Source organism: Monodelphis domestica, chromosome 6 (assembly GCF_027887165.1).
Source record: "Monodelphis domestica isolate mMonDom1 chromosome 6, mMonDom1.pri, whole genome shotgun sequence".
Lineage (NCBI taxonomy): Eukaryota > Metazoa > Chordata > Mammalia > Didelphimorphia > Didelphidae > Monodelphis > Monodelphis domestica.
This window is the reverse complement of record NC_077232.1, coordinates 92303618-92316016: the sequence shown is the minus strand read 5'-3', so window position 1 is coordinate 92316016 and position 12399 is coordinate 92303618. Positions and strand designations below refer to the sequence as shown.

The 12399-nt window shown below is 35.9% G+C and overlaps 1 protein-coding gene across 1 annotated transcript in view; it reads right to left on the bottom strand.

Moving 5' to 3' along the window:
- ZNF518B (zinc finger protein 518B) overlaps nt 1-10749 on the bottom strand; it is an 81610-nt gene extending 70861 nt beyond the window's left edge. Inside the window, exon 1 of the mRNA XM_056802426.1 lies at nt 10593-10749. The gene's annotated coding sequence lies outside the window, so the exon portion shown is untranslated. The remainder of the gene's footprint in view (nt 1-10592) is intronic.
- Between the last annotated feature and the right edge of the window lie 1650 nt (nt 10750-12399).

Genomic DNA, 12399 nt, shown 5'->3' with positions numbered 1-12399 from the left:
AGAGAGAGAACATTTACCAGCACATTGGATATGGCCCTCTGCATTCCAAAAGTCACCATCTTTGTGAAGTTGATGGTCTATACATCTCTTTGCCCCAGGGGTTGTGCTCCCTGAAGTTGCTTTTCCCTAGATCCATACTAGGGTTTATTCATGACATTTATCTTAGCTCCTGATGCATATCCTGCTAGCAGCCAAGGTTATCTTTGGAAAACCACTACTACTAGATCCAGTAGGCTCTGCTACTGACACTCTTAAGAATTCCAGATTGTTTGACTTTTTGAGTTCCTGGGTCATTATTTGATTGATGTGGGAGGGGAAGGAGAGAGGGAGAAAGACTATCTTATCTCTTCATTCCATGAAGGGCCATTCCCTATCAGGAGTGCTTTGGTTTTATTTGACTGCTGCTAGACTGAACAAGGTCAGAACTCCTTGTTTAACTCCTCCTTTGCCCACAGTTTCCAATTCTCTTCAACCAATCATATTTCCTATGTAGTGTCTTCTGTTTTTGCCCAATGACTCAAAGCTCCAAGTTTACTTTTCATTAACTGATTTAATAAAAAATGTCTGGGATTTCTCTGATTAATTGAGGGTGGGGAAACCCCCCCCCCCCCAGTCTTAGAATGTTGTTGTTATTCAGTCATATCTAACTCTTCACAATCTCATGTGGGGTTTTCTTGGCAAAGATCCTGAAATGGTTTGCTATTTCCTTCACCAGCTCATTTTATAGATGAGGAAACTGAGGCATATAGCATTAAATGCCTGGTAGCTAGTAAATGGCTGAGGCCAGATTTGAACTCGCAAAGAGAAGTCTTTTTGACTCCAGGCTTGGCACTTATTCCACTGCCCTAACTTCCCACCCCTACAACAAGAAAGGTCAAAGAATCTTGAGATGTTCAGAAACTTTCCTCTCTGGATCAACTTCAGCCTCGGGCTTTCTTTTCTACCTTCAACTCACCGTATAGTGGACCTAATGTTCAAGAAAAAAATTCACTCAAATACAAAGTAATTACTGAAATCAATACTTTGAGCTATTCAGGAAACTACTTGTCTGGTCTCTGTAGCTACACCACTCACTTGACAAGTGAGATACGGTATGGCAGGAAGACCAGCTCACAGAGATGATGGGGAGGGTAGACACAAAGAGGGTGATTATTTCTAATGTTTATAGTCATAGAACTGGGAGATTATCGGGGGGGAAAGAAATTACCCAAGCATATTTTATTTTACGAGGAACTTAATAAAAGCTGTGGGGATGAGGAGGAAGCCACTTTGTGGTTTGGAGTCTTCTTTGATAGACATGTGTTGGTTTATCCTTTTGAAAATGTGGATAAATTTATGGATCATAGATTGAAAGCTTGAAGGACCTTCAGAGATACTCTAGTCCAAACCCCTCATTTTACATTTGAAAAAATGTGAGAAATAATGTTCAGTGATTTGCCCTGGGTCACAATGTGACAAAAGATGGCATTGAACACCCCTAATACTATATCTAGTTCTTTTTCCACTATATTAACTAATCTTTCAGGCCCTGAAATAAAAAGACTTTGAATCTGACTATGACAAACAAGGACACTGATTTACTTAATGGCTTTTGATCCTAGGGGGGGAGTCATCAAATAATTCTTCCAGATCTTTTCCCAATGGAGATGGTTCATTTTAGCATCCTCTGGAAGTCAACAAGTTGCTGTAACCTTCAGTGCTCTCTGATATCACTGTCCTGTTTCCTCCAGTAAGCTTCTGTACAGGACCCACTGATTGTCAGTCTCAGTTTTGTGCCTCAACTACAGTGGCAGTAATTTGCATCAGTCCCCAAACAATGCTGAAAACTCAGAAAAAAATGAGCAGATAAGCTATGTCTATAATGTTTACCCTCTTGCTGACACACTCGCTTTCCTGGAGAAAACCCAAAATAACATTACCCTGATATGAAGTGCTTAGTTCCTAAAAGACTTGACTCTCCCTGGTGATGGTTCAGAATTTTTTCCTACATGGTTGGAATGTAATTGTTCCTGGTTCTAGTGTTTAGCCTGACCAAACATTTGTCTTCATCAGTTCTTTTTTTCTCCCCTAAAACCTTTATCTCCTGACTTAGGATTAATACTAAATATAGATTCTAAGGCAAAGAACAATAAATGCTAGGCAATTAGGGTAAAGTGACTTGTTCAGTGACACAGCTAGGAAATATCTTCCATCAGTTCTCATAGTCATTACTAAATGAGATCCTACAAGGAAAGGCTATTGAGTCAAGTCTCCTACTCCAAAGGCCAGGGCAAATTCTGTCCCTGGACACAGCCTTGCTTCTGGTGCCTATTCTGGTGGACTTTAGTTTCTAGAAGGCCAATAGCACAAAAATTCTCTTCTTTGAGGCACCCAGATCACAACTGTACATTTTGCTCATAACTGTAGTAATATACAACCTTTCTAGGGACTATTTCTGAGGAGGGCATCCTTTGCCTTTGAAATTGTTTCCTTCGTCATCTGGGAAAAGTGACAATCTTCCAAGTGACAGGCCTAACTTGGACCTCTTTGATGAATAAGGCTGGGCTTATTATGTGAAGACATGGGGGTAACGTTTTTGTAATTCCCATCTTTTTTATTTTTTAAACCCTTATTTTCTGCCTTAGGGGCAATGGCTATGCTAATGGGGTTAAATGATTTGCCCAAAGTTACATACTAAGAAGATTCTGAGGCCAGATTTGAATCTAGGTCCTCCTGTTTCCAGACCTTGTATTTTATATTGTTTAGCTGCCCCAGCCTCCATCTATTTTATCCAGACATTTCTCTTCTAATTCTCTGACTGACTTATATCCAAGTAAATGAGTAGCTCTCTTTGTTGTCCAGGCAACTGAAGTTGTAATAGTTTGTCATCTACAGCCTCCCAAACACTTGGGTTAGATTAATGAGTTCATGCAGCTAGGTGGTACCATATGTAGAGTTCTAGACCTGGAATCAGAAGACCCAAATTCAAATATAGCTTCAGACACTTTCCAGCTGTAAAAATGGGCAAGTCACTTTATCTCTCCTTGTCTCAGTTTCCTAAACTGTAAAATGAAGATAATAATAATAATAGCATCTACCTTTGAAGTATTTTTGAGAATAAAAATAGGTAATATTTATCTAATGCTTTCCAAACCTTAAAATATTATATTATGCTGGTTGTTATCATGAATGGCACAGCCATTCTACCTTTGATCACAGTTCTCTGACTCTCTAACTTCTATAAAAAGACAGAAGAGATTTTATCTTCTATCAAGGAAAGATCATTTAGTCCAGCCTCTTCATCTTAAAAATGGCAAACCTGAGCTACAGAGGGAACGAGTGATTTATCCAACATCACATAGTGCATTAAGGCAGAGTTGGGCATTGAATAAAGATCTCCTGACTTGCAGTCCAATCATCTTTTCAATATACTGCATGTCAACCAACCAAGTAGTATATTCATAGACCACATTTCTATATCGTTTTATAATTTACAAACTATTATCCTAACAAAATTTGATAAGTGGTACAAGTAATGTTATACCCATTGTGTAGATAAAAAACTGAGGATAAAAGATATTCAATGACTTGCACAGGGTCTCATAGCCTTCAAAGATATATACTACAGGGTTTTTTTTTTACTAGAATTGGTACTCTATCCACTATACCATGTGTCAAATACAATAAGTTGCTCCTTTAAGGGAACAAATAAGATTTTTAAACAAGCTTTTTCTATTAATTTTATTTAAACATACTATCTCCCCCAATACTTCATCTCAATGTTTCACTGAAAGACAAACTAGATATGCCTAATAGCTAGAAGATGGAAAACCACTTAAAAATGGCTGATGATTTAATAGGTAGAGATGACAGTTTTCCTTGTTTTGTTGCTTCCCACACCCTGCAAATAATTGAAGGGGATACACCCAGTGAAGCAAAAGAAGGATAAAGATGGCAATTTGGCCCGACTACTCATTTGTCTTTCTCCCATTTTGGAGCCAACTTCATTTTTAGACAAGGCATTCTCTTCTTGGCATTGAAGATTTATTTTTATTCTACTCTGAAAGCAAACAGAAAGCAGCCCTTTCAACTACAGCTTTGAAGAATTTAGTACCAAACTAAGGCATTTGCAAATTCTCCTTTGTCAAAGTGAAACATGCTTTAAAGATGGCATCATATGAATTTTGAAGATGGAAGCTAGAACACAGAACAGGGAATTTAAAGGTAGGAAGCGATCTTAGGACATAAGGTAGTATTTAAAAGGACCTTAGAATATAGAACATGCCAGATCTCTACTGTAAAGCAGTAATCATCAAAACAATCTGGTACTGGCTAAGAAATAGAAGGGTAGATCAATGGGATAGATTAGATATGATCTTATCTGTGACTTTAGCATCTAGAGTTTGATAAACCCAAAGACCCCAAATTTGGGGGATAAAAACTCACTATTCAACAACTGCTGGGAAAATTGGAAAAGAGTATGGCAGAAACTAGGTGTAGACTAATATCTCATACCCTATGACAAGCAAAGGTCAAAGTGGGCATATGATTTAAATATAAAGAATGATATTATAAATAAATTAGGCAAACATAGCAGAGTTTACTTGGCATATCTATGGAAAGGGGAAAATTTTATAACCAAACAAGAGTTAGAGAACACTGTGATATAAAATGAATAATTTTGATTATATTAAATTTAAGCTTTTGCACAAACAAGCGAATGTATCCAAGGTTAGAAGGGAAACAATAAGGGGGGGGGGGGATTTTATAATGAATTTCTCTAATACAGGTCTAATTTCTCAAATCTATGGAGAACTATGTAAAATTTATAAGAATACAAGCCATTTCCTAATTGCCAAATGGTCAAATGAACAAATAATTTTCATATGAAGAAATTAAAGCTATCAATAATCATATGAAAAATGTTCTAAATCACTCTTGATTAGATAAATGCAAATTTAAAAACTGCTGAGATGCCACCTAACACCTATCAGACTGGACAATAGTAAAGAGAAATTATAAATGTTGGAGGAAATGTGACAAAAAATTGGGACACTAATGCATTGTTAGTGGAATTGTGAATTCATCCAACCATTCTGGAGGGTAATTTGGAACTATGCCCAAAGGGTCATAAAATAGAGCATACCCTTTGATCCTATAATACCATTACTGGGGCTATATCCCAAAGAGACCATAAAAAAGGGGAAAGGACCTACTTGTACAAAAATATTTATCACAGCTTTTTTTGTGGTGGCAAGGAATTGGAAATTGAGGGGATATCTATCAATTTGGGGAATGGCTACACAAATTGTTGTATATGTTGGTGATAGAAAACTATCATGCTATAAGAAATAATAAGCAAGATGATTTCAGAAGAAGCTGGAAAGATCTACATGAACTGACACAGAGTAAAATAAGCAGAACCAAGAGAACACTGTACACTATAACAAAAATATTGTAAGATGATCAACTATGAAAACTTGGCCACTCTTAGCAGTGCAATGATTTGGGACAATTCTGAAGGACTTTTGATGGGGAATGCTATCCACCTTCAGAGGAAGAACTGCTAGTATGCTTTGATCTGCATCCTTCCAACTCTATCTTTCACATCAGTGTATTTATGGCTTTATTTTGGGGTTTTGGTTTTGTATGAATGTGTTCTTACAATAATGACCAATAGGAAGCGTGGGAAAAAAAAAAAAGAAGATAGAACATGGAATATTAGAGTTAGTAGGGATCTTAAAACCCAGAACAGAAAATACCAGAGCTGGAAGGGACTTTAAAGAATAAATTTTAGAGCTAGAAGAATCTTTATAATGTAGAACATTAGAGCTGGAAAGTGACTTAGGACAGAGCATATAGAAGATAGAGACTAGGCAACACATTAATTTTATAGATCATAAAGCTGAGACTCTAAAAAGAGAGTAAAGGGTTTTCCTGGGATCACACAGTGAGTTGTAGCCTGGCAATCATAAGACTCAAGTTTTATTCTTTCCTCTGGCACTTTTCATTTTTCCCCATAGCTGCATTTTGTTACATTTATTCTTTCAACAATCACAACTTACTTGTATTAGAGATTGCCTCTTCTGTTATTTCTAGTCTTTATTTTCAAATCTCTTCATCTCTACTGATTCATTTCCTACTACTTACAAATACAAATGTCCTGAAAAAAAACATTTTTTAATATTTCATCCCCACTAGCATCCTATGTTTTTTTCTCTTTTTCAGAAGACTGTATACAGTAGGTGACTCTACTGTTTCTCCTCTTATTGTCCTCTTAACCCCTTACAACCTCATTTTTGACATCATTCCACTGAAACTGCTCTCTCCAAAGTTACTAATGTTCTCTTAGTTGCCAAATCCAGTGGTCTTTTCTCAGTCTTCATTCTCCTTGACCTTTCTGCAACCTTGGACACCACTGATAGCTCTCTCCAACTTGATACTCTTTTTCTCTCTAAGTTTTTGGGACATCTCTCTCTATTTGTTTTCTCCCCACCTATTTCACTGCTCCTCTGTTTCTTTGCTGGATCCTCCTCCAGATCACACCCTCCAAACATAGGTTTCCCTCAGGGTTCTGTCCTGGGCCCTCTGCTATTCTCCCTCTGTCCTACCAATCTCATATCTCCAATGGCCTTTCAAACATCTCAAACTGGGTGTCCAGTATACATCTCAAATTTATTTCCAAAACAAAACTCATTATCTTTCCCTCTAAACTCTTCCCTACTCCTACCTTTTCTGTTACTGTAGAGAGCAACACCATCCTCCTAATTCTTGGGGCTCACAAATTAGGAGTTATCCTAGATCCCATTTGTAGCCAAAACCTGTCGATTTCACTTTTGCCACAGCTCTCAAATATTCCCTCTTTTCTCCTCTGATACTGCCACTTCTCTAGTATAGACATTCATCATTTAACACCAGGACTGTTGAAATCACCAACTATTGAATGGGCTTGTGTAATCCATTCCCCATTCAATCACTAAAAATGATCTTTTCCTAAAACAGGAGTCCAATAATGTCACTCCCCCTACTCAAACTCTAGTGGCTACCTTTTGCCTGCAGTAGCAAAACTAAAATGTTCTGTTTGACATTCAAACACCTTCATAAACTTGCTCCTTCCTGCTTTTCCAATCTTCTTACACTTCATTTTCCAGCAGGTACTCTTCCATACAGAGACACTGGCCTCCTGACTATTCCATGAATAAGACAATTTATAGTTCTGGTTATTCTTTCTGGTTGTCCTTCATCCCTGGAATGCCCTCCCTCCACCACTCTGACTATTGGTCTCCTGGGCTTCTTTGAAGCACCAAATAAAATCTCATGTTCTATAGGAAGCCTTCCTCAATTGCTTAATTCTAATGTTGTTCCTCTGTTAATTATTTCCTTTTTATCCTGTAAATAGATTGTTGTGTGTATGTGTGTGTAATACATTTTCTCCTCCATTAGACTGTGAGCTCCTTGAGGGCAAGGATGGTCTTTTGTCTCTTATATTCCCAGTACTTATCATAGTGCCTGGTTTATGCTGGCACTAAATTGTGCTATTAAACATCTGTGGGACCACCAGATCCCAGAATTCTCTCCTAACAGGGGTCACAGAGTCATGTGTTTTAATTTTTCCAGCATGGCAGGTGAGATTCCTGATCTAGTGTGACTTTCGTGCCTGGACATCAGAACACAACTCAGACTCAAATGAAAGTAGAGTAGGGATAAATTCATGGGCAAGACAAAAGAGTCAGGAGAAGCAGAAAGGAGCTCTCTGCCATTTTGGGGGTTTGTGAAAGGAGCCCTATTGCTGGCAAGCTGGCATTTATGTAAGCCATCTCCAGTAAGCAGCACAGCAGGAGACCACTGCTGCCTAATCCAGGAACTATGACTTGCAACAACCAGAAACTTTGAGTTAGATAGGCTGGAAACCTTATTTATCTCTTTCTTTCTTCTTACTAATAAATACTTATAAATTTAGCATAAAGTCTCTAAAATTGTTTTTTTATTTATAATAAATCAATAAACATTTACTATAGTGCTTATCATGTTCCAGACACTGTGCTAAATACTTTACACATCTTATTCAATCTTCATAATAATGATGGAACAATATATATTATCTCATTCAATCTTTGTAACAACTTTGTGAGGTAGGTGCTATTATTATCCCTATTTTACAAATGAGGAAACCAAGGTTACACAGCTAGCATCTGAATCTGGATTTGAACTTGTCTTCCATTATCAGCTAAAGAAGAAGAACAACCCCCCAGTCAGGGGTTACCTAGCCACAAAACCTCCTAGAATTTATAGTTCTTTGCAATTTGCAAAGAGAGACATTAAGGGAGATCATCAAAGAAAAGGTGAAGTTTACCTGCTTATTTTTCCACACAAGTTGATGGATTTGGAAAACTGAGAGAGAGAGATAGAGCAATGACAATGGTCCCATGGCTATAGCTGTCTGCTAGACCTGCTATTTCCTCCTTTAAGGCAAAAAGAGTTAACTTCTATATCTAAATTGGAAAATGTGATTGTATATTTTATCAGAAGAAGTCAACCACAGGAGCAGGAAGAAAGAGGAAAAGAAGACTGTTGTGAGAAATGAGTGAGCCCTAACCTACTCAGGCCTCGTCTAGAAAATGGTGGTAATACCTCACAAGATTGTTACAAAAATTGAATGAGATGATATGTATAAAGTGGCTTTGTAAACCTTAAAATATTTTATAAATGCTAGCTTTTATTATTATCTTCTTTGAGGAGATAGTATTTCTACCTTTGAGGTGAATAGGAATAACTATTACTGGAAAATGATTCCTTCACTCCCCTATTTTCAAGAGTGATGTGAGACTGTACTAATTTATACCATCATCAGAATTTTGCAAACTAAAGGTATGATTTTTGTTTGAGGGAAAAGGAAAACTGACTTTTATCCTGAATTCCTCAGAGTTCCAATCTAGGCTTGTATAATTGAAAAACTGTTTCCCTAAAAAAGAACTACATTTCCTGGGAGCCCACTGACTTCCTGTCATTACGAATTTTCTATAGACAGGGGATAAATATTGAGTGGGCGGTCCTGCTCAGCTATGTGGCTTACAGGAAGCATGGTGGCAGTGGTAAGATTGGGGTTTTAAAAAGGCTACTTAGCCATGGGCATGTGGTCTTTATTTTGTATCCTCTTTATTCCTTTATTTCTAATTATCAATAATAAATGCCTTAAAATATAATATTTTATTGTTTGACATTAATTTTAATTTTTACAGGCCTAGAAAGTAATAGTTTATTCTTAGCTTAGTTCCCCTTGGAAACACTTATTACAGAAAAGGCGATGCAAATTAGTGAAAAACATATTTATCAATGCAAGCAGCAAAGCAATAATGCTGAAATTATATACAGATTTGTTTTAGAAAAAGAAGACCCCAAAATTAAAGATATCTGTAACTCAGAAAGTAGACAAATTCTTAGCTCTCTATAGGGAGCTTTGGCAAGAGCAGATTTTGATTGTTTTTAGTAGAGAACAATTTGTGGGGTACAGAATTGTGAAATGAGGATATTTTGCTACTTCCAAAATAGTGCTACTGTATATTAAAATATATGAATACAATGGAATTTTGAGGTACAAGGAACACCAAGTATTCAGGGAAGACATGAAATGAATCAAAATAAAAGAGAGCCAAGAAAAAAATGGAAAGAACACTGGATTTGGAATCAAAAGATCAGTTAGTAACAGCAAAACTAGAATTCTTTCAGTGTAACCTTGGGCAAGCCACTTTAAAATTTATGGATCTTAATTATCAATAAAATGAGAGGGATTGTATTAGATGACTTCCAAGGTCCTTCCAGGTCTAAATCTATGATGATCCTAGGAACACATATAATGATTACTGTATTCAACTCTTCATGACCCCATTTGGGGTTTTCTTGGCAAAAATCCTAGAGTGGTTTGCCATTGCCAGCACATTTTGAGGAAATTGAAACTGATAGTGTTAAGTGATAGGAACATCAGTAGAGCTGTGAAGTGAGCATATTTCCCTAACCTTTTCAATATATATTGTTCCTATTTTTTGTTTTCTTCGACATTTTAGTTCACATTTTGCAAATTGGCAGAGTTTTGGTAACATTGGTGTAACCCTTCAGCTTTGGAAGGAAGTTGTATCCATGAGTCTTCTCAGATTTCTGGCCTTGAATGGAAGATAAAAAATCTATGGATATTCACTCAGCCTTGTTAAGTGGTAGCTTCTAGTGCCTGAAACTATATATATATATATATACAGCTAGCTTTGTGTCTGTTGGAATCTGAAGTTAGTATTGGTTTGTTCCAAGCAATTACTGGAAGATAAAATTATGGAAATAGAATCTTTGCCTACTGGCAGCTATATTCTGGAATTCATATGGTAGACAGTTTGCCTGGTAAATGCTTGAGTTTGAATATCAAAAAACCAACAGTCCAAGAAAATTTACTAACACATGAACCGAATCCGACATAAACAGCCAGTGTTTCGTACCTATAGAAAGAAGGGAGTGAAGTATGCTTTTTAAAAATTTCTTCTTCAAGTCCAAAGTTGATCATTTTTACATAATATAATATATAATATAACAATATACAATAAATTGTTCTTGTTATTTTTTCCATTTACCTTGCTGGTAGCAAGCAGATGATGTGGTTATTTTTGGAATCTAAAACTGCATACATACATGTCAGTCAGTTGACTTGGTAACTACTGGATGCTGAGTTGTCGTTGTGAGTGGTTGGACTGGCAATTGCTAGAGTTCAGAGCTGAAAGATCAAGCACTCTACTCAGCAAAGCTGTTGCTATGGGAACTGGTGGTTGGTGAAGCAATTCTGGAGACTGGAAATAAGGTCAAAAGAGAGAAGGAAGAGTTCCTGGTAATGTTTAGAGTCTAAGAAAAAAATCCAGATATCTTTCACAATGACTTGTATGTAAATTCTTAAACATAAGCCATAGAAACAAGGTTAATACTACTAATAATTTTGATTTATTGATCATATTTAATTTGAATTTAATTTAATGGATAATAATTGTTAATAAAATTATTAAGATTGGGGAAATCTTCATATTAAAAAAATATTTTGATATCTAAGAAGACACATAGAAAACTAAGTGAAATAACATACACATTTCCCAATAAATGATTAGAAAAATATACAAAATGTTCCCCAAAGCAGAATTATAAATTTTAATTACCATATAAAAGATATAATAGATCATGCCAAATCACTAATAAGAGAAATGCAAATCAAAACATCTCAGAGATTTTACCTCACAGTCATGGAAATTGACAAGGATCAAAAAGATGGAAATGATTTTTTGGTTTGGTAGAAAGATGAGAATACTAATAATACATTACTGGTACAGCAATGATTGGTCTAAAAATTTGAAAAAGCAGTTCTGAATTATATGAAGTGAGTAATGAAATCATCTTGTGCTTTAACCCAAATATCCTTTTGCTAAGCATTGACCCCAAAGAAGTAAAAGGCATATTCCCTACATATACTATAATATATACAGCACTTTTTGGAGGATCAAAGAACTGGAAACAAAGTAGATCCTCATCAGTTGTGGATTGGCTAAATAAACTGTAGTACATGGATGTAATTATGTTGTGCTCTAAGAAATAACACATTGGTAAAAGTTAAACAAACTCATGCAAAATGAAATAAACAAAATCAGGAAATCAATATACACTACTACAATAATGTAAATAGAAAGAATGACAAAATAATCAAAACTAAATAGTGTGAAATTACACCTAAGATTGGCAGCAAAGAAGAAATATGAGAAAGTAACTCCACTCATTTCTTTACAGAGTTAGGGGAGTAGAGATATAGATATAGGCCTTTTTCCAAATTGAAGTTTTACTGAGCTTCTCCTCACCCCAATTGATTTATTCTTCCTTTAAAGGCACAACTCTGTAGGAAGGATGGGAGGAAGAATACAATGGGGCATGTAGGTGATATGAAGACAAAAAAAATAAAAAATATATTTTAAAAATTCAAGTATAGGGTTAAAGATAAAGAGGTAGGTCTTTTTGCTAAGCTTAAACCTACCATTTGTGCTCTTAATCCTACCCCTTCCCATTTCCCCTAAGTTAAATTAGATCAGAGTTGTCAAATGAAGTTAAAATGTAGTTTAAAATATTTAAAACATAAATATAATTACTATAAGAGATTAATAATGATTTATGACTAAGACTATTGCTGCTCATTTCCATTTGAGTTTAATACCACTGGATTAGATTATTAACATCCAAATAACTAATAAACAGCTTAATGCTTTGACTTCTTCTAAAGGTCTTAATATATTAGGCAGTGTCAAAATCTTTAAGAAAAAGGGATGAAATCTTGCTTGGGGAAGATACTCCTTGGGAACATGGTGGTATTCCCAGTATCCTGGAGAGTTCACTTGCTAATCAGTCAATAAG